Source organism: Rattus norvegicus, chromosome 6, assembly GCF_021556685.1.
Source record: "Rattus norvegicus strain SHRSP/BbbUtx chromosome 6, alternate assembly SHRSP_T2T, whole genome shotgun sequence".
NCBI lineage: Eukaryota > Metazoa > Chordata > Mammalia > Rodentia > Muridae > Rattus > Rattus norvegicus.
The window spans coordinates 96333616-96361199 of record NC_141539.1 but is presented as its reverse complement, the minus strand read 5'-3'; the positions used below and the strand labels follow the sequence as shown (position 1 = coordinate 96361199).

The 27584-nt window shown below is 41.8% G+C and overlaps 1 long non-coding RNA gene across 1 annotated transcript in view; it reads right to left on the bottom strand.

Annotated features, from left to right (window-relative positions):
• Nucleotides 1–27584, bottom strand: part of LOC102553798 (uncharacterized) — a 54583-nt gene that overhangs the window by 5831 nt on the left and 21168 nt on the right. Inside the window, exon 3 of the long non-coding RNA XR_015623110.1 lies at nt 976–1119. This is a non-coding gene — a long non-coding RNA (uncharacterized LOC102553798). The remainder of the gene's footprint in view (nt 1–975; nt 1120–27584) is intronic.

Genomic DNA, 27584 nt, shown 5'->3' with positions numbered 1-27584 from the left:
TCGGAAGATAAGAGAGGTCAAGCTCTGTCGGTGAGGGAGGGTATCATGCAGACACCGCAGGGGGAGATTTCTGCTGGGATTCTCCCCACACTTGCCAGAGAGATAGTGAGGCAGAGAGCCTGCGGTGTGATTGGGGTAGCTTCATAGCTATCTTCATCATCATTTAGATGCTAGGAGACAGAACCACTTCTCTTCCAGGGGAGGTATGTAAACACGCAAAAATAATTTTGTGTCAATTCTGTTTTGCAGGTCAAGGTTGGATATGACATTCTTCCAATGTGAACATTTTAAAAAAACCCTCAGGGGTTGGAGATTTAGCTCAGTGGTAGAGCGCTTACCTAGCAAGCACAAGGCCCTGGGTTCTGTCCCCAGCTCCGAAAAAAAGAAAAAAGAAAAAAAAAACCCTCAGACATCTCAATAGTGTGAGGGAAGTACCAACAATTTTGGAATATATACCCAGAGAGTAAACGTGAGACAAAGGATTAGAAAAAGAGGGATGAGCTGAATTCCTCATGGAGTAATTCCCCTTTAGAGATAGTAAGGTATAGGAGAATACTAAAATTATATGACTGGAGAATGGTTGAAAGGTGGATGGATAGATGGATGGATGGATGGATGGATGGATGGATGGATGGGTGGATGGATGGACAGACACATGGATGGATAGATGGACAGACACATGGATAGATAGATAGATGGATCCACTGATCTAGACAAGGAGATTTCTGAAATATAAATAAACCTAAAAAAATAAAGACAGGTTGGCAAGATGGCTCGGCAGGTAAAGGCACTCGTGCTTAAGCCTGACGCCTGAGTTTGATCCCTGTAGTAGAAAGATAGAACTGACAGCTGCATGCTTTTTTTTCTACTTAGAAACAAACGAATTTATTATGAAGTATGCCAAACAGAAAGACTAGGGAGACTTCCAGAAATATAGTGTGAGCATCTTGCCTGAAGAGTTTAGGAAGACCTCACCCAAGCCGGGACAGTCCCTCTTCACTTCTCCTTGATGCTGTCTGCCATGGTGAGCTGGTCGAAGAGCTTCTCCATGTTGCGATTTTCCGGAGCCCCCATCCTACACAGGTTGGTCATGTAGCCACCCATCTCGAGGATTTCTACCTGTTGTGGCAGAAAATGGCACTTCAGGAAGTTGAACAGATAGAGGTCACCTTTGCTGTTAGCCAGGTTATAAAGCTGCAGGTGGCGTCTGCATGTATGCCATGGCATGTACAGGCACTCAAGTGCACACATGCACAAACACACACTGAATGAATGAATGCATGCATGCATGCATGAATGAATAATGAATGAGTAATGAAATGGTCAAAGGACAAGAACCAGGTACACAAAACTTGTCTCAATGTTGTAAAAGTCTAAGGAAAGACACTATAATCTTTTTAAGGTAGAATTTTACATAACCTCTGTAACAACAAAACTCAAACATATTTGTGTAAGCAGTCCAGTCCATATCAAAATAAGAAGAGGCCAACACAGCTGGGCTGGTTAACACAGATGAACCAGTGAGCCAGTAACATCTGCCAAACGAATGCAGAGATGACTCCAGAGGCTGTAAGTCGAGAAGGCCAGGGGGAAGCACATGAGAAAGATAGAAAGAGGAAGCAGAATTAGGGAGCGAGAGTGAAGACAAAGGGGTCTGCAGGTGGGATAATAAGAAATTAAAAAATGCTAAAGAAACCCTAGCATGAGATACACAGCCCAGGAAACAAGAATTAGATGCATGAATACATAGAAGGGTAGGGAATCTTTATTTGAAGACCAAGCCAGCCTACAGCCTGGGAAGGGGCTGGCTGCCAACCTCACTGTTCAATCTTGCATGTGCGCATGAAAGACTGACTCTCTCAGCTCCAGGTTCTGGCCTTCAGTCTTGCAGGCTCAAAAGCTGAATGTTGCCAACTATGGGACAGGATCCAGGGCTTAGGCTCACAAAGACAGATAAAGCAGGACATCATTTTGTATACACAGACACACTTTCTTCCTGCAGGCGGTCTTTGAAAGTAAGCAAAAAACAGTTGGAAGTTCTCTCAGAGAAGATGGTGTTGCCATAAAAAGAAGTCACGGAGAAACAGGATTAAACTCCTAGATGGAGGGGCATAAGCCTTTGGCATTTGCTAGCTGTGTGGCCTTGAGCAAGTGGTTTAATCTCTGTGTCTCGTCTATTAAATGGAAAATTCTGATACATAAGAAATCACACCAAAATTAAGCAGTGTAAGACAACTGCCATTTATTTTGTTCACATATCTGCTATTATGTACTACACATGGTGTTTGCTAAAGTGTTCAAATACAGACTGGGGGACCTATTACATGACGTTATGAGGGGACTCAGTCAGCGTTAAGGACTCTGGATTCACCTTTTGGTCATGGGCTTGTCTCGAGACTTCCAAGTGCTCTTTAAATCTCCATGGCGAGATCCCAAGAGCACGCATCCCTGGAAACAGAGAGTAAAAGCTGCCATCTTCTTATGCTTGGACCAGAGGTTCACACATGTCCTATTCTATCAGCCAAACAACTACAGGGCACAGATTCTAGCCACCCAAAGCTCCCAATATGTCTGCTATGCTGGTGGTTCAAACCAACTAGTGCATAAAAGTGTACCCTTCTTTAAATGTTTCTGATGTGTGTTTGTTGTGTTGTTTGAGACTATTCAACACTGCTTTAGGGAACAAGAAAACACAAGATGCATGGCATTCCCAAGATATAGTAAAATGTAACCCTATGCACCATACTAACACAAATGCACACGCATGTGATAAATATATTCAGACATACTGAACATGCTCTTCTTATACTTTCTAAATTAAAGAGAGAAAGTAAACTGGGAATGGTGTTCACACTTGCCATTCTAACCCCTGGGAGCATGAGGTAGGAGGACCATGAGTACAAGGTCAACCTTAGCACATAGCAAGATTGTGTATGAAAAGAAATAAAAATTTAAAAGACAGTATTTTAAAAAGGAAAGACAATAGCAAAATAACAGAAGTCTTCTAAAAGACAAAGGATAGAAAGACCAACTAGCACTAATATGATAGAGTAAAACATAAAACCATCACTATTCATGAGGGCTAATTTAACTGCTCACTGTTGACACCCATCTTGGCCCCTCCTGTCATCTGCCCAAAGCTGTTCAGAAGACTAACTGGCATGCTGCAGTTGTCTCTTTCCAATACAGCAAATGTTTGTCATCAAGCCCAGACACGTTCTGTCAACTTACTTCAACCTCAGCTCCAGTTTCTGTAACCACATGATTCACAGGGAAGGCTAATGCAGTAGACAGCCGCGTGACCATCAAATGCTTCAGGCACCTGAACATCACACAGATAACTTACCCCACCCAATTCTTTCTCCTTCAGTTGTCAGTTGAAGTGTGTCCTTCCTCTAGACATGATGAAATTCTAATTCCAAGGACTGTATGGAACCCCAAGGACCTGTGAATATGACTTTCCTTCAGAAGTAGGGTCTTTGTCGATGTAATCAAGTTAAGATTGTAGCATATTAGATTGCTGAAGCATTAAATCTAATCACCGGTGTCCTTTCAAGAAGAGACACTGAAATACACACAAAGAAGACCAAATGGGGTGGAGGCAAAGATGGGGGTGCTACAGCTACATGCTGAAAACCTCTAAAGATTGCTGGCCAGAACCGGAAGCTAGACAGAAGCAAGAGGGACCCTTGCCTAGGGCCTCAGGAAGGGGTCAGCACTTTGATTTCGCACTCTCAACCTCCCAAACTGTGAAAGAATGACCATCTATTCTTCTATGCAACAAGCCATGACAGACAGGACATAAGGTGGAGTTAAGGGTAACAGATCAAATAAACAAATGAATACATAAATAAATAGCAGGGAGAACAAAATGAAAGAAGCATAAATGAAGAAGGTCAAAGAATTAAATCTGAATTATCAAATGTAAATCTGGGAGGTCACAAAATCAAATAAGGAGATAACGATGGCAGGAGCCCCCCATCTAAGAGCATGCGCTGTACCTCCAACGCGCTGTGTGCTTTTCCTCATCTCCCAACCGCACCAAGATGAGAAAATCATCTGGGAGACATTCCATAATTTATCAGGGGTAGCATAGGGGAACAACACAGCTAGACTCCAACCAGACCTGTTTGGCTCAAAAGCTTTCATCTTTCCCAGGTTATCCCTCGGCCTTCTGCTAACACGAATGTCCCAGGAGAGGAGGGAGACAAAGTCAATCGATATTTTTAGGAAAGTATATGCATAAGAAATTGCAAGGAAAAAAAAAACCTAGAAAAAGAGTTCCATCAGAGAAGACAATAGTGGCCACCCCCTCCTCCTCCTCCTCCTCCTGTCCTCTTCCTCCTCCTCCTTCTCTGTCCTCCTCCTCCTCACCCTTCTCCTCCTTCTCCTGTCCTCCTCCTCCTCCTCCTCCTCCTCCTCCTCCTCCTCCTCCTCCTCCTCCTCCTCCTTTCCTTTCTTGTCTCTTCATCTTAAACTTCCTGTGCGGATGCTCAGTAGATAAGCAAGGCATGTCTGGGAGACATGCAGTACCTGGATGAACTGGGAAACAGAAGGACAAACCCTTCCTAACTGGCTTCCTTTATGATGCTACAAGCAGCATCGGTGAGAAAGGACTTAGAGGAGTGCTGTGGGGGAGGGGATGGCATTGAGGGAAGTAAATCCAAGTGACTCCCAAGTCCAAACATTTAGCATCCCTCACTCATTAAGAACAGATAGCCGAAAAGTTACTTACTAACAGTCTCTGTGAAAGGCACTGAGCCAAGGAGGTTTAAGAGCTGCAAAGAGAATGAGGCTACTTTGTTAGTAAAAAGGAAATAATTGATACTGACTTATCAAAATGAAGGATGCTTTGCTGAGGTCTACTGCGGATAGCCGAATTTTCTTTCATTAAGAAATACACACACACACACACACACACACACACACACACACACACACACACACACGAAGAATGACGGAGCTGATGAACCCTCCTGGCTTTGGAAGGCTCTGAGAGTGGTGTGACATGTTTAAAAACTGATACAAAGAAAACTGAAAGGATGGAAGGAAGCCAAATCTGTATTTTAAGAAAAAATGCTCCCGGCCATGGTTATATAAAATGCTGAGAGAAATGGGAAGAAGACTGGAGCCAACATACAACACTGAGAGATGTCAGGTGACGAGAAGAAAAGGGGATCCAAGAAGGATGGACTTTCTTCCTGTGGTTACTCAGTGTTCAGAACCAAAGAATGCAGTGAGAGTTTAGGGGAGACAAGGACTGCAGGGGTAAGGGGCCGTGTAAACTGTGAGCTGGAGAGACGGCTGAGCACTAAGTTGCTCTCCTGGGGGACCTGGGGTCACATCCTACAATCCTTATCAGGCCTTCACACTTACCTGTAGCCGCAGCTCCAGGGGACTAGCTCTCTCTTCTGCCCTCTATGGGAACAGACAGACATGCTCATGCAAATGTTCCTGCCTCGCAACTCACACACAAATTAATATAAAGTAATAAATTCTTAAATGTTAGACATGTCTTCACCCCAGCTCTAAGTTTTGGGCTTTCTTAGAGTTCAATTTTCCTTTCCTTCCCCCCTCCCATGTGTCTGCACCTCCCTCTCTCCCTTCCTTCCTCCCTCCCTCCTTCCCTCCCTCCCTTCTCCCTTTCCTCCCATCTTCTTCTTCTTCCTTTGTTTTACACAATTTTCTTAACCTCTCTGTGTCTGTTTCTTTTCGAGAATAAAAGTAAAAGGAAGGAAAGACTCCTGCGTGGCTTCACCTCCTCCCAACCGGATGCTCTTGCAGAGTAAATCAGTTGAGTATGGTGTTTTCAATTGAGCCCTAGCTCATGGGGAAGGATCTAAATGTTCATTATCATAATTGATTGTGTATAATAACCTTGGGAGATATAGACCAGATAGCCCTGAGAGAGAAACTGCCAACAGTATACAGGATATGTCTGAAGAATTGTTTCAAAGGTGGAGGGTAGGGGAAAAATGCCAAGAAAGAGGTGGGCCCATGCTAAGAAATAAAAGAAAAAATAGCTCTTAAACAATCTATTGAATAAATTCAACTCAAAAAATGCTGTGGATTGCCTAAGCGATGAAAGGGAGGGTCTCTGGGGGTGGGGGCAGACTCTTCTTTGGGGTCCCATCGGAGACAATGCAGCCTGTCTAGGAGCCAACCTTCAGCAGCGCAGCATCGAGGGCCACGATGGGGCTCTCATTGAAAGCCTAATGACATCCGACTGAAGACAGGAAACACAGTGACGATCTGAGGTCACAACCTAAACACACACCTATGAAGGGCAGTTCAAGTACAGTATGCTTATATCCTAGACCCTCCCAATGAAAAGAATGCAATGGTTGCATATGCGTTGACAAGGGGGAGTCCTTCACATGGTGTTTAATGACAAAGTGCAGAGCACCATACATATTAGATTACTCTACTTTACGAAAATGTCTTATATGATTATATGTACATAGCGGAACCAGATACAAGAGTCTAGAAGATGAAGCCTGGGTGCTGAATGGCTTTCTTTCTTTGATTACTTATCTGATGGAAGGGAAACTTTGCTTTTTTATTTTAATTGTGTTGGGAATTCAGGGACCCTACTCAAGCAAGCAGAAAGCATGCTTGGCATACACAAGGCCCTGGGTTAAATGTCACTGCAATAAATAAATAAGGAAAGAAAGAAAGACCAACAACAAAAGTAAAGAGTAGCAATAAAAAAACAAGCTTGCAGGTCTACCACTTAAGGAAGTAACCTTGAACAAATACTTGCTTATCTATGCCTCAGTTTACCCATCTTTAAATGTCTAATAATCTGACATGGCTGCAAGGAGGACACATGCAAGTATGAACAGTATGCATGACACTGGGAACTGAGTTCACTATCCAAAGCTCTCCAGGTCTGTGCTACCAAACCTCTGTGACGCTCTCGAGGCTTTCCGGCACCAGCAGGAGTCATTTCAGAGACTTAAAAAACCCAAATGGAGAAAAGCAGAGTTCATAATTTGTCAACATGAAGAGGACTTTTGTGGAATTCTTTCACACTGGTTTCTCTGGGACAAACTCAGAACTATTTTGTACAGTTTTCCTCAAAGCTCAGTAGGAGGCTTAGCCTTCATCCTGCTCAATCTCTGGGCTTCCCACTGTTGAACGTTCTGATCCCAGGTCAGAGTATACCTTTAGCTTTCCTCTTGCATTCTCAACCCAAGCCTATCTTTTTAAAAGTATGTGTACCTGCCTATTTCTTGCTAAGCTAGGTCTGAATGTTTTTAATTAATATTATAAATGGAGTGTTTTTCCCATTACATTTTAAACTTGATCTTCTTCGCATACAAGGAAGCTTTGAGGATGAATCCCACCAGATATTAAAATGTTATCCATGGAGCTAAAAGGATTAGAAGTAGTTTGTTAAAGGAAAAAAAATGAGAAGATTAAGTATAGACAAGAGAATTTAAAAATAACTTTATAACACATATGGGGACCTAGTATATTACACGCAGAAGGGAAATGAATTAATCTGTAAATTACAATGCAAAAACTAGTTATCAGTTTAGATAAATATAGATTCCTTTCCTCAGGCTTTACACCAAGTTAATCTAGATTAATTAGAGACTTTAATAAAACTATTAAATCAGATTAATCAGTGACTTAAAAGATAAAGCTATTATAGGAATAACTGAAATTTAAAATTCATTAATTTTAAATCATGGTAAAAAGAAATGGTTTCTAGTCAATATGTATAAAATTTAGACTTTATAAAGGAAAGTTAAATACTTATGTAATTAAATCATCTGTTTGGGAAAAAATATCATAAAACCAAATGATAATAAACTGGTCACATCTTAGTAGCACACATAAAAATGTCAATTTTCTTTAATTTACAAAGAATTTATCCTAATACATTAGGGAAAAGTTTTGACCGTCGATTGAGAACTGAACTGAAGACTATCAGCTCATTAATGCAGTTTGTACAGATGAAGTTTGAATAACCAGAACATGCTGAGAAGAAAGGCAAGAGATCACAATTTCCAGTGGCTGCAATGAGCCCAGATAACAGGAAAGGCTGCCTCCTCCATCCTCAGAGCCCGATGGGTCAGACACCTGTCCACCAACTATAATACTTGGTGTGTTTCTTTTCTTAGTGGGATGGCTTTCCTATCATTCTGATATAACATGATAAACTCTCTTATGTGTGTTAGAAGTGAAAAATGGAGAATTGCCTCCCAACTCCACACTCAGGAATTGCTTCTCTGATGTTTTCAAGTTTTAACCTTAAGAAAAAAGAATCTGGGGCTAGAGAGATGGCTCAGTGGTAACAGCACTGACTGTTTTTCCAGAGGTCCTGAGTTCAAATCCCAGCAACCACATGGTGGCTCACAACGATCTGTAATGGAATCCGATGCTCTCTTCTGGTGTGTCTAAAGACAGTATACTCACATTAAAATAAATTAATAAATCTTAAAAAGGAGAAAAGGTAACAGCTTGCTTCTCAAACCTGCTTGGGTTTATGGCTTCTGTACTTTTCTGTTGACAAATGCTGCATCTCATGTTGGGAAGGTCACCCTGCCAGCTTCATAAGGTCACAGCCAAGTGGTCTTGAAACATCTTCCTCTCTGTCCTGACACTTCTCCTTTGGTTAAATATGCATTCTTTACCTCTGACATTGCCATAGATGGGATTTCTTGACTCTTTTCTAGATAGTTGGCCTTCATGAAACACAGTCATGAAGCCATAGGCACCCCGTCCTAATAGCCTTTTCATGTAGGGTCCTGTTTTATATTTGAAATGTCTCTCTTAAAAGGCTCTTCACCCACCACCACCACCACCATAATCAAATAATGAACAAGTCAGTCCTGGTTTGCTTTTCTGTTACGGTGACAAAATGCTGGGGAGGAAAGGATTTGTTTTAGCTTATAAATTACAGTCTATCATTGAAAGAAACCAAAGTGGGAGCTAAATGCAGAAACCTGATGTCAGGATTGGAAGCATAGACCACAGAGGAACCCGATTACTAGCTAATGTCTTCCTGACTTGCTCAGCCACCTTCATTATCCCAGGCCTATTTGTGCAGGAAAGGCACAAGTCTACAATGGCTGGGACCTCCTGCTTCAATTGGCAACTAAGAAAATGCTCACAGACGCCCATAGGCCAATCTGATGAAGGCAATTCCCCAACTGAGATGTCCTCTTCCCTAGTCTGTGTAGGTCTGTGTCAAACTGGCATAAATTGCGATGCCTTCCTACAAGGATCCATCTACGCCCCCCACCATGATGAAAGTAATTCACAGGGAAATACTATGAAATTTGATAAAGAGATAACTTAAAAATTGTCAATATACATGTCCCCACAACTTAGTTATTACTATAATTATTTAGGCTATCCATAAAATGTACACACTGATGCTTCTCAAATTACAATAAGGTTACTTCCCAATATGATGTTCCCAATGGGTTCATCATAAGTTGGAAATATGAGAAAAAATGCACTTATTAGATCCAACCTCCTGAACCTTGTCATACCTTGGCCACACAGCACACTGCAGAGTGCCAAGCGTTTCTGTGTGGTCATGACTGACAGGGAGCTGTGACTAATGCTGTCTATCATCCTAAGAGAACAGTGCACCATGCATGTCACTTCTGAAATCTTTAGAGTTAGGAAAATCCTGACATTGAACTAACAATATATAGGGCACCAATAAGATTTACATGCCAGGTAGTATATATTGTATGTGTCTTATGCTGTGTGTGTACATTTGTGCACTTGTATGTAATAAGAATCAATATAAACCTATGTTTAATCTACGATGGTCTCTTAGCTATCTACTGCCTCCCAATTAAAACGGTCCCTCTGGAAAGAGGAGAGGGGTCAATATGATTCAGGAAATAAATGAAACTCAGAAAGTTCCTGAATGTTACAAGATTTACAAAGCCCCTCTCCAAGGTTATGAAGCCAGTAAGAATGCTCTCCAACCAGACCCGATGCCTTCCGGTTGTGTGAAGAACTGGAGGTGTACAGAAGTCATGGCTCATCGGATGGGCCTCTCGGTGATGGAGTTGCTTCTGAGTCACCCATGCTCCTGCTACCCCCATAAACTCACAGGTTCACCAAGCTAGACCTGAACGGAATCATATCTTTGATCTGTTGTCCAGCACCTGTGGTGCATAGACATTTACTCACGTCTCCCCAGGAAAAGCCTCATAAAAGCTTTGAGTACTTTATATGTATTGTTTTATTTAATTCTCACAATCACTGATTAAGTTAACACTATTATACATCCCATACATCCCATCTGTGGTGGATTAAACCAGGCCACAAGTTGTTTGGCATTCCTTCCGAGAGAGGGTGAGAGAGAGGTCATCCCCACCCGGGCTCTCCACAGGCTCTAGGATGGCTTTGGTGACTAGTTTTATAAGGAAGTGATGTAGTGCTAGTTGCCAGTCTCAAGCCTTAAGAGCATCCTCTTCTGGTAGCCTCACTTTTGGACCCTGAGCCTCTACAGTGGTTCTCAACCCCCTCTCACAGGGGTCTCTAAGACCGTTGGGAAACACGGATATTTACATTACAATTCATAACAGTAACAAAATTACAGTTATGAAGTTGTAACAAAATAATTTTATGGTTGGGGTTTGCCCCAAAGTGAGGAACTGTGTTAAAGGGTGGCAGCATGCTGCTCTACTGTAAGACTCCTTGCTTATGACAACAGCTAGAAAGGTGCTCAGTCCAGCTTCTAGTCAACCTGCATCAAAGTGCCAGACAATAAGGGCAGTCCTCCTGGATCCTTTAGAACTCATAGCTGCTAACTGAGTGCCACCAAGCATGAGGAGTCCCAGCAAGTGTCTTCCCAAAATGCCTGACATACAAAACCATGTGATTTAGTACACTGGGTATTGTGTCATTCCATTCGGTGTTTAAGTAATTGTTACACTGCCAAGTGTAGCTGGAATTCCCATCTCCCAGATGTAAATCAGAGTGAATAAAGTAACTCTTTCTGGATCACACACCTAATTAACAGTACGACTGATATTCCAACGGAGGCAGCCTGACTCAGAAGCCTATAATCTTACTACTCCATTGAATTCTTTTAAAATGATAATGAACTTTTAGAGAAAGGACAGAGATAACATCTTGATTCTCCTTAGCGCTACTCTAATTCCTAACTAATGAAGAATCTGCTGAAGGCCCATGTCCCCATCTCCTGCCCCCTTCTATTCAGTTACCTAGTCATGCATATTTTCACAGCCTTCTGAATTTTAAAATGTGGTAAGTTTCTTCCACAGATTTGCCTGCATTAGGACAGTGGAGGAGACATCCCCATTTCTCCTCTGTCCTTGATGTTGATCATATCAGCTAATGCTGGGTAATACCAAAAGGGCAGACTAATTCTGGGTTTCAGGAAGTTGATTTCTATGGCATTAAATTCAGCTTAGCAATTTTTCAAGGAATCAGAGGCCCTGGGGGCTTGGAAGTTTCTATGATAAACTACCACCCCATCTACTTCATATTAGAATGAATTATTTCTTAGGAAGGGAAAAGGGGTGGGTAGAGAGGAGACTTGATGACCTTCTTTTCAGACAAATAGATCTGTACCTATAACCTTTCTGGAGCCAAAAAAGGTCAGGGGTCAAGGACCCAGAGGAACAGATCAAATCAAGAGATATAGACTAATTAAAGACTGCAGCAATGTGCATGTGTATAGACACTATTGTTTCCAAGGCATAATAAACGGCATTATATGTGACATCAAAGGAAGCCAGATCTCTCTGAGCTATTTTGTTGCTGAAGGGCATTTTCCAAACAAAAGGATGACAGCCACATGGCCCGGCCTAATTTTCTAAGGGTTGCTTCTAAAACATTTATCTCAGACTCATCATATTAAAGAAAAGGATTCAAATGACAGACAGGCAACAGAGAGTTCACGAGCAAAACACTCTTAAATATGGTTATGTAATTATTAAGTTTCGTGAAATCTCTGCATAAAACCCAGAATTCTGAGAATTTAGAGATTAACTAGTCAAATGGTTCTTAAATAATAATGCTCATCCTATATCCACAGCACCCGACCTAACTAAAGTGTCCTTTTAAAGAAAAAGATGTAACAATCTACATTTGATTTATAAAATGGTAGATTCCCCCCAGGGATTCATACCCTAATGAGGGATGGGTTCAGTTTACCATGTAGCTGAGTTCCCCTTGAACAGTAAGCGACCGTGAAGTTTGCTGCCATCGTGGCTGGGGGACTTCATCAAGGTAAGAGCAACCATGTGACTTGGATGCTATCTTTGACAATGATACCATAAAGAAGGCAAATGCCATGTGACTTTAGCACCATCTTGGTTAATGTTGGTATATGCATAAGCCAAGATGGCAGTATCCATAAAACCTCAGTCCCAATGAGTCCTCTGGAGATCATTCTCATATCACTAAGGAGAAAATATGTGACCTCCAAAGTATTTATTTTGTGTCCCTGTGTTAGGCATTGGCTCTAATGCTGTCTCAATTCAATTTGGCTCCAAAAGGCTACGTTCCCTGATGCTGAGCCCCCGCCCCCGGCCCTGCCCCACCCTGCCCCACCCTGCCCTGCCCTTAGCTGGATTTACTGAGGCAGGACCTGGAAATTTGTGTGGGCTGGGGACTGGGGAAAGAAAAGGGAATATTGCCATGACTCAGGGAAGAGGGATGGGACATAAGAACTGCAGGAGAGAAAACCGACCAGACACGTAAGAATTCAGGTAAGTGGCTACTGGCCACTGCCCAGATTGGGCCTGGGGTTGCAGGGGAAGGTTTATGAGTGCCCAGCCTTTCAGCAAGTCACGGCAGGCCAAAAATTAACTAGAGAGAGAGAGAGAGAGAGAGAGAGAGAGAGAGAGAGAGAGAGAGACACTGTGTGTGTTTCATTCACAAATCCAGATTGCTCCTGCATGGGTACTCATGCGACTCGGCAGGAGCCAGAGTGGCTTAGCCCTTTACCACTATAACCCTAACACTTTGTTTCGTTTTAATTTTCGTATAGATGATGTATGTATTTATAGGTGTCTGAAGAGAACCTAAAAGCCTTCCCCTGGCCATACCCGTACAATACTGGCATACTGACAGAGGAAATTAACACTTTGAGATCCACAAGTCCCAAAAAAGACTCAAAGAACAAAGTGACAAGTGTTAGACAAGATGCTGCCAACCAGCGCTGCTATGGTGGGCTCTTCTGAGTCTCAATGGCTGTTATTTCTCCAGGTCCATTTTTCTGTAACTAAGATTAAAATGTTCTTTTGCCCCTAAATATTCATTTGTTCTACACATCTCTGCTTTTGCTTCTGGCCAATCTAACAATATGTTTACTAAAGATCTCTATGTTGTTTCCCTGTCAACTTTTGAATATATATAATATAGTCCCCAAACCTTGTTGATCCCGGCCCACAGCTCCCTGCTCCCAAACCCTGTGGGAGAGAGCTGATCGCCCAGACCTGTGGGCAATCCTGAGACTGCAGTGCAGGAGAGACTGCCACTTCAGCCCACCTTTGCCCACATCCCTGACCCAAGAGAAAACTGTATAGGGCCTCTGGGCACAGGAAGATAGGGGCAGTCAAGCTGTAGGAATCCTGCGGTCCAGACTCCGCCCAGATGTGAATGGACCCAGTCAAACAGCACCCTGCACCCAAATCCTGTGGGAGAGAGATCTAGATCTTCAGAGGGGCAGACACGCCTGGGAAACCAGAGGAGACTACTCTCTGCCCACATTTCTGACTCTAGAGGAAAACACCTAGCACCATCTGGGCCACCTGTGCACAGGGGCCCAGGAGAAGGAGGGGCAGGCCCTTCTGGTTTCCGCCCACAGGGACAGCTGAAAGCCAGTGGACAGGAACAACTACACACCTGAAAGCAGAACACTCTGTTCCTATAACTGGCTGAAAGAAAAGGTCTACAGCACTCCTGACACACAGGCCTATAGGACGGTCAAGCCACTGTCAGAAATAACAAAAAAAGGTAACGCCAGAGACAACCTGATAGTGAGAGGCAAGCACACAAACCCAAGCAACAGAAACCAAGACTACTTGGCATCATCAGAGCCCAATTCTCCCACCGAAGCAAACACTGAATATCCAAACATACCAGAAAAGCAAGATTTAGATTTAAAATCACATTTGATCATAATGATGGAGGACTTTAAGAAAGAAATAAAGAACTCCCTTAGAGAAATGCAGGAAAACACAAGTAAACAAGTAGAAGCCTATAGAGAGGAATTACAAAAGTCCCTGAAAGAATTACAGGAAAATACAATCAAACAGGTGAAGGAATTGAAAGTGGAAATAGAAACAATAAAGAAAGCACAAAGGGAGACAACCCTGGTTATAGAAAACCAAAGGAAGAGACAAGGAGCCGTAGATACAAGCATCACCAACAGAATACAAGAGATAGAAGAGAGAATCTCAGGAGCAGAAGATTCCATAGAAATCATCGACACAACTGTCAAAGATAATGTAAAACAGAAAAAGTGACTGGCCCAAAACATACAGGAAATCCAGGACACAATGAGAAGATCAAACCTAAGGATAATAGGTATAGAAGAGAGTGAAGACTCCCAACTCAAAGGACCAGTAAATATCTTCAACAAAATCATAGAAGAAAACTTCCCTAACCTAAAGAAAGAGATGCCTAAAAGCATACAAGAAGCCTACAGAACTCCAAATCGATTGGGCCAGAAAAGAAACTCCTCCCATGACATAATAGTCAAAACACCAAATGCACAAAACAAAGAAAGAATATTAAAAGCAGAACGGGGAAAAGGTCAAGTAACATATAAAGGAAGACCTATCAGAATCACACCAGACTTCTCACCAGAGACTATGAAAACCAGAAGATCCTAGACAGATGTCATGAAGACACTAAGAGAACACAAATGCCAGCCCAGGTTACTGTATCCAGCAAAACTCTCAACTAAATAGATGGAGAAACCAAGATATTCCATGACAAAACAAAATTTACACAATATCTTTCTACAAATCCAGCCCTACAAAAGATAATAAATGGTAAAGCCCAACATAAGGAGGCAAGTTATACCCTAGAAAAAGCAAGAAACTAATCGTATTGCAACAAAACAAAGAGAAGACAAGCACACAAACATAATCTCACCTCCAAATATGAAGATAACAGGAAGCAACAATCACTATTCCTTAATATCAACATCAATGGACTCAATTCCCCAATAAAAAGACACAGATTAACAAACTGGATACACAGTGAAGATGCAGCATTTTTCTGCCGACAGGAAACACACCTCAGAGACAAAGACAGACACTACCTCAGAGTAAAAGGCTGGAAAACAACTTTCCAAGCAAATGGTCAGAAGAAGCAAGCTGAAGTAGCCATTCTAATAGCAAATAAAATCAATTTTCAACCAAAGGTCATCAAAAAAGACAAGGAAGGACACTTCATATTCATCAAAGGAAAAATCCACCAAGATGAACTCTCAATCCTAAATATCTATGCCCCAAATACAAGGGCACCTACATACGTAAAAGAAACCTTACTAAAGCTCAAAGCACACATTGCACCTCACACAATAATAGGAGGAGATTTCAACACCCCACTCTCATCAATGGACAGATCATGGAAACAGAAATTAAACAGAGACATAGACAGACTAACAGAAGTTATGAACCAAATGGACATAACAGATATTTATAGAACATTCTATCCTAAAACAAAAGGATATACCTTCTTCTCATCACCTCATGGTACTTTCTCCAAAATTGACCATATAATCAGGCACAAAACAGGCCTCAACAGATACAGAAAGATAGAAATAATCCCATGTGTCCTATCAGACCACCCCGGGCTAAAGCTGGTCTTCAATAACAATAAGGAAAGAACACCCACATATGCATGAACAATGCTCTACTCAACAATACCATGGCCAAGGAAGAAAGAAAGAAAGAAAATAAAGACTTCTTAGAATTTAATGAAAATGAAGGTAAAACATTCCCAAATTAATGGGACACAATGAAAGCTGTGCTAAGAGGAAAACTCATAGTTCTGAGTGCCTGCAGAAAGAAAGAAGAGAGAGCATATATCAGCAGCTTGACAGCACACCTAAAAGCTCTAGAACAAAAAGAAGCAAATACACCCAGGAGGAGTAGAAGGCAGAAAATAATAAAACTCAGAGCTGAAATCAACCAAGTAGAAACAAAAAGGACTATACAAAGACTCAACAGAACCAAAAGTTGGTTCTTTGAGAAAATCAACAAGATAGATAAACCTTTAGCCAGACTAACCAGAGGACACAGAGAGTGTATCCAAATTAACAAAATCAGAAATTAAAAGGGAGACATAACAACAGAATCAGAGGAAATTCAAAAAATCATCAGATCCTACTACAAAAGCCTATATTCAACAAAACTTGAAAATCTGGAGGAAATGGACAATTTCCTAGACAGATACCAGGTACTGAAGTTAAATCAGGAACAGATAAACCAGTTAAACAACCCCATAACTCCTAAGGAAATAGAAGCAGTCATTAAAGGTCTCCCAACCAAAAAGAGCCCAGCTCCAGATGGGTTTAGTGCAGAATTCTATCAGACCTTCATAAAAGACCTCATACCAATACTTTCCAAACCATTCCACAAAATTGAAACAGATGGTGTACTACCAAATTCCTTCTATGAAGTCACAATTACTCTTATACCTAAACCACACAAAGAACCAACAAAGAAAGAGAACTTCAGACCAATTTCCCTTATGAATATCGACACAAAAATACTCAATAAAATTCTTGCAAACCGAATTCAAGAGCACATCAAAACAATCATCCATCATGATCAAGTAGGCTTTCTCCCAGGCATGTAGGGATGGTTTAATATACGGAAAACCATCAACGTAATCCACTATATAAACAAACTGAAAGATAAAAATCACATTATCATTTCATTAGATGCTGAGAAAGCATTTGACAAAATTCAACACCCCTTCATGATAAAAGTCCTGAAAAGAATAGGAATTCAAGGCCCATACCTAAACATACTAAAAGCCATATACAGCAAACCAATAGCTAATATTAAACTAAATGGAAAGAAACTTGAAGCAATCCCACTAAAATCAGGGACTAGACAAGGCTGCCCACTCGCTCCCTACTTATTCAATATCGTTCTTGAAGTCCTAGCCAGAGCAATCAGACAACAAAAGGAAATCAAAGGGATACAGATTGGAAAGGAAGAAGTCAAAATATCACTATTTGCAGATGATATGATACTATATATAAGTGATCCCAAAAGTTCCACCAGAGAACTACTAAAGCTGATAAACACCTTCAACAAAGTGCCTGGGTATAAAATTAACTCAAATAAATTTTGTGTAGCCTTCCTCTACACAAAAGAGAAACAAGCAGAGAAAGAAATTAGGGAAATGTCACCCTTCATAATAGTCCCAAATAATATAAAATACCTCGGTGTGACTTTAACCAAGCAAGTGAAAGATCTGTATGATAAGAACTTCAAGCCTATGAAGAAAGAAATTGAAGAAGACCTCAGAAGATGGAAAGATCTCCCATGCTCATGGATTGGCAGGATTAATATAGTAAAAATGACCATTTTACCAAAAGCAATCTACAGATTCAATGCAATCCCCATCAAAATTCCAATCCATTTCTTCAGAGAGTTAGACAGAACAATTTGCAAATTCATCTGGAATAACAAAAACCCCAGGATAGCTAAAACTATCCTCAACAATAAAAGGACTTCCAGGGGAATCACTATCCCTAAACTCAAGCAGTATTACAGAGCAATAGTGATTTAAAAAAACTGTATGATATTTGTACAGGCAGATAGACCAGTGGAATAGAATTGAAGACCCAGAAATGAACCCACACACCTATGGTCACTTGATTTTTGACAAAGGGGCCAAAACCATCCAATGGAAAAAAGATAGCATTTTCAGCAAATGGTGCTGGTTCAACTGGAGGTCAGCATGTAGAAGAATGCAGATCAATCTATGCTTATCACCCTGTACAAAGCTTAACTCCAAGTGGATCAAGGACCTCCACATCAAAACAGATACACTCAAACTAATAGAAGAAAAAGTGGGGAAGCATCTCAAACACATGGGCACTAGAGAAAAATTCCTGAACAAAACACCAATGGCTTATGCTCTAAGATCAAGAATTAACAAACGGGATCTCATAAAACTGCAAAGCTTCTGTAAGGCAAAGGACACTGTTGTTAGGACAAAACGGCAACCAACAGATTGGGAAAAGATCTTTACCAATCCTACAACAGATAGAGGGCTTATATCCAAAATAAACAAAGAACTCACAAAGTTAGACTGCAGAGAGACAAATAACCCTGTTAAAAAATGGGGTTCAGAGCTAAACAAAGAATTCACAGCTGAGGAATGTCAAATGGCTGAGAAGCACCTAAAGAAATGTTCAACATCTTTAGTGATAAAGGAAATGCAAAGCAAAACAACCCCGAGATTAGGGATAATTCTCTATATGCAGAAAGTCCACATCTGACTGTGGTTTGTTAAGGTTTTTTACATATTATGTACTTAGTGTACAAAATTTATGTACAAATAAATGCTTATGTAAACTTAAGTTGCTAGCTTAACCCAACTTCATTTTGTTCAAAGTAAAATTAAAATAATAAAAAATAATAGTGGCTAACTGTGTTGAATTTTTATAGGAAATTATCAAGAGTTTTTACATTTAAACTTTTTAAATCTGCTTTTAAGGTCAAGACATATGCAACTATACAATTCTAGTCAAAATGTTCTCTCCTTGATCCTTATCCCAATTCTGGTTCTGCAGGATAGTCCTTACAGCTTGAGGGTATAAATCAACCTCATTGGGTGATGGCTTCTACCCTAGGGTACACTTCTCCTAATGGACAACTGCCTTCCCTTCAGATAACAATAACCTATTCTGTGCTTTTAACTGTGTCTCATGTAGAAATGAATGTATAGAGGAACACAAATGTTTAAGGGCTTTGAGGTGTACTTTTGACCACAATGGCTGCTTTAAAAGTAAATGAGGAAATATTTTTTCCAAGATCCTTACGTTATTTAGGCCTATGCAGAAAGAAAAACTAATAACCGCCTAGTATCTGTCCCTTAGGACACAGGGCCTCTCTCCTTTCATAAGCCGAACAACTGCACGAGCATAGCTTCAGCTATACTAGACTACAGTGATCACAGCAGGGCATAGTAAACTTAATATGGAGAGAGAGAGAGAGAGAGAGAGAGAGAGAGAGAGAGAGAGAGAGAGAGAGAGAGAGAGACTTTAAAATGTCATCGTACGTACTGAGTAAAGGCTCTTCAGTATTACTGGTTCTGGGTCACCCACACTCCCATCAGCCCCCTTTCCAATCCTCTGTAATAAAGCCAGTAAGCTCAGCAGTCCCCATGTCCCCAGGGTGAGCTTTGCTTTCTCACTGAGACTTAGGAAGACATTGCCTAGGAAAGCCAGTGCTCAGTGGCCCTGCCACGAAAAATATATGAACTAGTCAAGGTCCGCTGTGAGGTTTGGTAAGCGAGGCTACAGAAAATTCCATACTTTTTCTTTGAAACATCGGGCCTGCTAGAGCATATATTCAGACGAATACTAAGTGTGCACATCTGTGAGAAAGAAACATAATACAGTTGACCAGAAAATGAGCGTGGAATCCACTTTATCAGCATTTTTAATATAGCTCTTAAAATAATATCTAAATACAGGCTTTCCATACCAAATTGGAGACAGATGTGTTTCCATAGAACATCCTGATGCTTGTCTATTTCCTGATGACCCTTAGACTTCTGGGCTGGACTTGTAGTTTACTTCCCCTATGCAGAATTCTGATCTACACAAAATTTAACCAGCTTATTCTTTATTCTCTCAAGAATTTGGGGGGGGGTTGTTTGGGTTTTTGTTTTTGTTGTTGTCATTGTTATTGTTTGCCAGCAGTGGTAAATATAGGCCACTCTCAAAAGGTAAAGTAGAAATCCCCTACGAGTTTGGAATGAATGCTCACATTTCAAACACTGAGATGTAAGTGGCAGCCTAAACCCAGTGCCTGAGGCAGCCCAAGAGAAGTGCAAGTGTCTGTTTTATCTTCCCAAACTGAATGGTCAACATCACAGCCTCATGCGGCTGATCCTCCATACTGACTGGGCCAGCCTAATGTTGCCTAGCAAAAAGCCTAGGAGGCATTCACCAGTAAGGACGCTAGCACAGGATAGCTTCAGTGTGAGCAACCTTAGCCTCAGCAGGACTCCCTTCTAAACAACTCGTTCTTAAATGCTTGAGAAAAGACTTTGACTTTCTTCACTGGACAATCACTGTCCTTTGGAGTCTTGTTTATAGTCTGTTAACAGGCTTTCATTTTCCCTCAGATATCTTTTGAAAAAAAGAAGAAGAAGAGGAGTAAAAAGGAGAGGCCATCTTCATGACCCCTGTACAAATATCACAAATTCTAATTATGCAACTACAAACTAAGGAATTTTGCTGTAATGTCTTTATGATGCCTTCTTAGAAAAACATTAATAAATCAGACCCTTTGAGGGGGAATGCATTAGAAAGGTTGTTAAAAGAAACCTTTGATCAATCTAAGAATTTTTGACAACACAGATAATCATCTTCTAATGGACTTCTTTTTGAAATTCACGTCTTTAGGATGGATTGCTTTTAAAGGGAACACCTATAATTTTGGTTCATCAAGATCTCAGACACCCTACTTTGCTTTAAAGCAGGCTTTACAAATATCAAAAACAATGTACTCGATTAAAAGTAATATTAGTATTAGAGTGAATTTTGGCTTTTAAATAATGATGGGAAAAATAAAGTTGTGTTGTTATAGACCAAGTGTGATTATAGGAAAATAAACTATAGCTTGCCATTCCTCAAGATTAACCTGATGGTGAGTTTTTTCCTTGCACTGTGATTAACCAACACGTTTGCACCTTTACATACTGAAAACAAATTCAGAAATTACAATGAGTAAACATCCCGCTGATGGGATTGTGACCAGATCAAACAGTCACTTCACAGGCAGAGGGAAGACATGAGTTTTCTTTTAAACGTTGGCTGGAATTTTCACGTGATCAGCAACTCAGCTTGCTCATTGCCTGAGGAGATGAAATCAGGAACTGAGCAGGGATTTACCTGCCAGTGCTCAAAATGGTGTCATTCAAACTAGCCAACAGGTAAGAACAACCCAAAAGTCTATCAACAGTTGAATAAAGGAAATCTAATACACACACACACACACACACACACACACACACACACACACTGTCATACTATTCAGCCTTAACACAAAAGACAAGGAAGATAGCTAAGAGCATCCTCTCCACCAGGAGAGGACAGTCTATACCCAGGGAGAGAGTTTGAGTGGACACACAATCCTAGGCTAACACCAGAAAAAAGAAAAGAAGGTATTGTTGTATAAAGTATCTTTAATATCAAAGTTGAACCCACATCTACTTAAAACTGTGTCATGTAGTGAGAATTTTGGTTTCTTTAAAAACACAGAAATATTATAAGACTCTGTTTTCATTTAAATCCCAGCTGTGGGATATGGGGCTGCTTCAGACTGTCCGTAGCAGCTGACTGTGATTTGTCTCGTGCTCTGGCAGGGGCGTGATTTTGCCAGCTGTGGATAGTTTCTGCAGCTGTACAGTATTTGGAGTTCTGGGGACTATTCAAATGGTGCATAAATGCTAGAGCCCAGAGAGGAGGGATTGCTGTTGGTTGATTGGTGGTGGTCATGGTTTAAGTAATCGTGTGCAAAGAAGAAATGAAGAGGAAGAGGAAGAGGAAGAATGAGGAGGAAGAGGAAGAGGAAGAGGAGGAGGAAGAGGAAGCAGAAGAGGAAGAGGAGAAGGAGGAAGAGGAGGAGGAAGAGGAGGAGGAAGAGGAGGAGGAGGAAGAGGAAGAGGAAGAGGAGGAGGAGGAGGAGGAAGAGGAAGAGGAAGAGGAGGAGGAGGAAGAGGAAGAGGAAGAGGAAGAGGAGGAGGAGGAAGAGGAAGAGGAAGAGGAGGAGGAGGAAGAGGAAGAGGAGGAGGAGGAGGAAGAGGAGGAGGAGGAAGAGGAATCAGATATCTTGACAGTGAAGATCAAATTTACTCCAAGGAACTCAACAACCCTAATCAGCAGGAAGTAGTCTAACAATAATGTGCCCCCCTTTCCCGTCTATCCTTTTCTTTCTCCTCTCTAGTGTTAGAGGGTTGAAAGGGTGGAAGAAAAGGGGTGGAGGAGGGCAGAAGAAAGAAGAACCCACAAAGTTGCCAAAATACTGGTTATAGTGTAAGAACACAGGACTACTCAAGAACCATAAATTACGTGGAAGGTCAAAGTGCTAAGTCCTGTGTTCTCATCATAGAGGAAAGATGCGAAGCCGTCTGCAGCTGAAACTGACACAGCGGCTGAGTGCCTCACAGGGATGCTGAGAGAGTGCCTCATAAATATGTCCTCAGTCTGCATTAGAACTGTAAAACTGCAGACGGAAAAGAAATGGAAAGACAGCATCCCATGTGGGATAATGGCAGAGCAACAGGACGTATCATCAGCACTATACGTTCGCACCTGAGTATATAAGGACTGTGATTTCCCAAGTGGTTACAGGTTGTTTGGGATAAATTCGAAGAAAAACAATCTCTTAATCGAACAGAATAGCAGAAGTGCAGCTGAAAACAGGGAAGGCAAATTGCAGTACAATGCTGATTTTAAACCCCCGGGGACAGAGGAAAATGGAGCTGACTGTAGAGACGGTGCAGGTCTCGGGATGTGATAAGAACAGACAGTTTCTACTGTTCACAAACTATCACTCGGCACCAAAAATCCTGAATTATGTAAAAAGCAATACTGAACCAGTGAGCATGAAAATAGCCTGAAAAAGTCTGTGCCTGGTGATTACATTAAGCCCGGAATTGACAAAATCCACCTAGGAGGTCCTAGCTTCAATAAACACAGCAGAAAATAGCAATACACAAAATAAGCAAGAACAGGTATGCAGTGACTGACACGTGTTTAGAAGACGCTTCCACATTTTGGAATCTGCTATAAAAATAACCTTAAAGGACACGAGTTTGATGTACATTGCAACTAGAGAAAGTACAGGAAGAACAAAAACTCTGTTCTATAGTCGCTGGACATGGCTGGAAAGAAATTGGTTTCTTGGCAAGCACCCTTTCTAAAAGAATAATCTAATTTATAAATTTGACATTGAGAACTGTGAAGGTATAGAATTCGTGTGTGTGTGTGTGTGTGTGTGTGTGTGTGTGTGTGTGTGTGTGTGTGCATTAACCCAGGCTGATCTTGAACTCAGCATACTGAGTATGACTTTGAAGGTCTGACCTTTCCCCTTCCCATAGTGGAATTACAGGTGTATACCAGCCTGCCCAGTTTTATGGGATGCTGGGGACCAAACCCAGGCTTTGTGGATTCTAGGTAAACTCTAATAATGAAGCCACATCCAGTCCCATGTACTATTTTTAAAAAAAGCAAAAATATAACCTTAAAATCTATTTCACCCTAAATGCAATTATTAATTTAAAGCAATGGTTTTGAGGAAAAGCAACTTTAAAACATGAGTAATGACAAAGCAGCATTAACTATTTATTTTAACAAGTTGTCCCAGATAAAATAACAGAGCTGCTCCTGAAAAAAATTATAAAAATAGTCCCATTTAGGAAACAATATGAAATTATATAGGGGAGAGCATGATCGAACATTATTTGAAGCTAATTTTAATTTTCTTGGAAATAAACATTGTTACACAAATTTTAAATGGGCTAAACTATTTAAACAAAGGAAATTGATAAATTACCCAGTATCCAATTGAGTGGAGATATTTGGCAGAAGTTCTATTCGCTCTGGTCTCAATAAAAAAAATCTTATTAATAACTTGGACTAGAGAGCAAGTAGTCAGTTATTGATATCAGAAGTTCTGCTTTAAATAGACAAAGATTGTGCTTGGATACACAAAGAGCTGCGGGGATTGGATCTAAAGCCAGAAAATTATAAGCTAGAGTCAGCTTAGAAAAATGCAAGCTACCATAGCATGAGAAAATAATTTGAAACTAATTTAATTCCACGAGAAAGTATGGCCATTGGAAATGCCAAGGAGACGCTATACGAAATAATAGGCGGAATATTAAGTAACTACTTCAAGTAGGAGAGGAAGGAAGAGCGAGCCAAAGCCTCCCAGTACCATTTCCATTTGCTACTTAGGGCAGCCAGCCATAAGGAGATGCAAACGATTAGATAGGGTGAGATTGACAGGCCTTTCCTCACTCCCAGCCCAGCCATTTCCAGCTCAAGCAGCAGGAAGAGAAACATGCACACACATACACACACACACACTGCACTCACACACACCGCACCCATGCATGTGCACACACACATGCACACACGTGCACACAGACACCACACACACACACACACACACACACACATACACGCACACACACGGCAGAACGCTAAGGCTGCTGAGCTGTTTCCGTGAAGCATCCACACTCTCTTTGCCTTAGTGGACAGAATTAGAGGCTGAGTCCGTGGCTCTGATGATGGTAACACGAGGTAGGACTGATGGAGGGGCAAACCAGAGCGGGTAAGCCCTCCATGGAGCAGTTTCCTTCTCCTCCTTCGTGCAACCAAGAGAAAATTCTGAGATCCCTAACAGGCACCCAACTCTCAGCCTTCAAGTGATTTCTTGGTCCTTAGAAAATAAGCTTTCTTTGAACCAAAGAGCTTGCTGTAAATGTATGACGCGTGTGTGTCACTCTTGGTGGCAGAGGCTGAATATACACGTACTTGAAGGAGAAAACCTTAAACTAGCTGGGTTCCTATTGCTAATTAACGTGTCCTTGGTGTTTTCAATCGTTAGACACTGTGCTCGGTACTTTGCATAGACTGTCTCGTTTAATTCCTGAAAGAATTCCTCACAAGAGGCAAAATCTATCACCACCTCTTCATAGCCGGTCAGGGTTCTAAGAGAGGGATTTGGGGCTAGGGAGAGAGCTCAGGTGGTAAGGTGCTTGCCTTAGAAACAAGAAGACTTGATTTCAATGTGCCAGAGCCACACTGAATTTGAACTAAAAGCCAGACACAGTGGCACGCATTTGTAATCCCCATGCTGAGTAGGGCAGAGACAGGTGACTTGCAACTCACTAGCCAGCCTAAGCTACTTGGCAAGCTCTAGGCCAAAAACCAAGGCATCACATGCCTATGATCTCAGCATCTAAGGAGTAGAGGCAGGAAGATCAGAAGTTCAAAATTATCATTGGTTATATAGCAAATTTGAGACCAGCCTGAGCAACTCAAAATTTGAGGGAAGGAGAAAAAAAAATGTCACTTGAGGAACAAGAGCCAAGAATAGCCTGTGGACCACACATGAACATGTATACATGTGCACACACACACCATCACACATAGGTGAATCTGCTCGTGGTCATACAGAGACAAGAGGGACACACAGCTATTAAGTGGGAAAATTCCAAGGCAAAGTTTTGTGCTGGCTAGTTTTACACCAACTTGGCACAAGCTACAGTGATTTTAGAAGAAGAATCCGCAATTGAGAAAATGCCCCCACCAGCTTGACCAGTAGGCAGCCCTGCATTTTCTTTATTGATGATTAATGTGACTGGGCCTTAGTGTGTTGCCACCCCTCAGCGGGTAATCCTGGATGGCATAAGAAAACAGGCTAGCAGGCCGTGTGATGCAAACCAAATAAGCTGGACCCTCCGGCAGCCTTTGCATCAGCTCCTGTCTCCAGATCCCTACCTCAAGTCCCTGCCCTGACTTCCCTTCCTGATGGACTGTGATTGGCATATATAAGCTAAAATAAACCCTTTCTTCGTCAAATTGCTTTCGGTTGTGGTGTTCTATCACAGCAGAAGAAAGCCTAACCAAGACAGTCTGCGACAGTCCTGACCCGAGGACAATAGCACACTGTCCTTTGGGAAAGAACACGTCGGGGGATGTGTTCTTAGCTGTTATCATTACTGCACACCGGGTACAGCCAGGCACTTCACCAACAGCCCGCTCAGCCTTCGGTGACGCCCCGAGACAGATGTCGTTATTCTCATTTTGCAGATGAACAAGCACACCACCTTCTCAGTGCTCTAACCACAGCTGCACTGCTAACACCAGAAACATGACAGTTGAATCTAATGCCTGACACACAGGGAGGAAGAAAAACAACCAGAAAAACAGAGAAGTGTGCACACGCTCATATCCTTGTGTATTGTAGCTAAGTTACAGGTCAGTGGTTCTCTTAGGTTGATATTTTTGGTTTAACAGCCCTCAACACCCTACCTTTACCCTGCTTTATGCTGTAACCTGGAGGGCATGGTCATTGGGGGAACCACTACCTCCTACACCACAGATGCCAAAAAGGCTTCCTTGTTCTGCGCATCTTCTGGAGGTGTATAGGGGAGGTGGGTGGGCTGATGTGCTAGACTCAGCCAAGACACTGTTTTCTCTTGGAACTCTGAATTCTGAGAACATGTGGAAGGAGAGGATGGTTGCAGCCACACTCCCCACATCTGGGCCGAGGTGTGTGTGGCCGCCTGTGCTAAGGTCTAGCATCCTGCAGCTCTGTCTCCTCATCTAGGGATTGCTGTCACTTTGCATTTTCTAAGCATCTCCTTTCCATTAGAATTTTAGCCCCAACTATTCTTATAATGAATGAATATTTCATTCATTTAAAATAGACAGACTGCTTCCGTTGCTCACAACTCACAAGCCTGCATGGCCTGAGGGCGGGCAGAAAAGGACAGAGACCTTAACAGAGCATTTAAAAACCATCCTTGTCAGAAGGTTCCTTCACGTGACAGGCCTGTCTTCCAGCCTCTCAGGAACTCAAGCACCACGGCTCAGTGTCGGTACCGATTCACACCTTGATCCCCAAATTTCTCCAGACCCTCCTTTTGACTCTGCTAGCTTTAAACATGGATGTTCAGAGTCTTTTCTGTTTGTCTTGTAGACATTCGACCTTCCAAAAGGAAGTCTTTTGAGTGACAAAGTAATAAATATCTCTCAGATTCTGCACATACTGGTGCAAAAGGTGTTTTCCACAATACCCATAGCTACCTGATGGAACGCCTTCATGAACAGCTGCGTTGGCCTGGCTTGCCTTACTTCCCTGCCCTTCTAGATGTAGACATGGAGACGCACATAGCCGGGCACACACTGTCTTCTCTGCACCTGTTTTCCACTCACACCAAAAGACAACCATGAGCCTTTGTTTGCCAGAAGTCAATGCTTCCCTAAAAGGAATAAAAAGGGGGATCACTTAAAGTACTTTCACACCCAGAAATGTTATCAACATCGGGATGGAAACAGCCCCAGGCTATTCTGAACTTTTCTTTCCACAGATCTACCTATGAGAACACAGAAGATGCTGGTCAAGCCCTTGATTGTGATGCCCTGGAAAGCAATGAAACAGGAACTCTGAGCAAAGAGAACAGGGCAAAGTCTAATGGATGCCTCATTCGACTGCGACTGGCGGGTCAGGGAGGGAAACCCCAGGCCTTCTCAGCGTGTCCCCATCGATGATGTGACTGTCCATGGTAAGCTAGGTGGAGCACCTGTGTGTTTGAATCAGAAATGGGGATGACGTCCTCGTCATCTG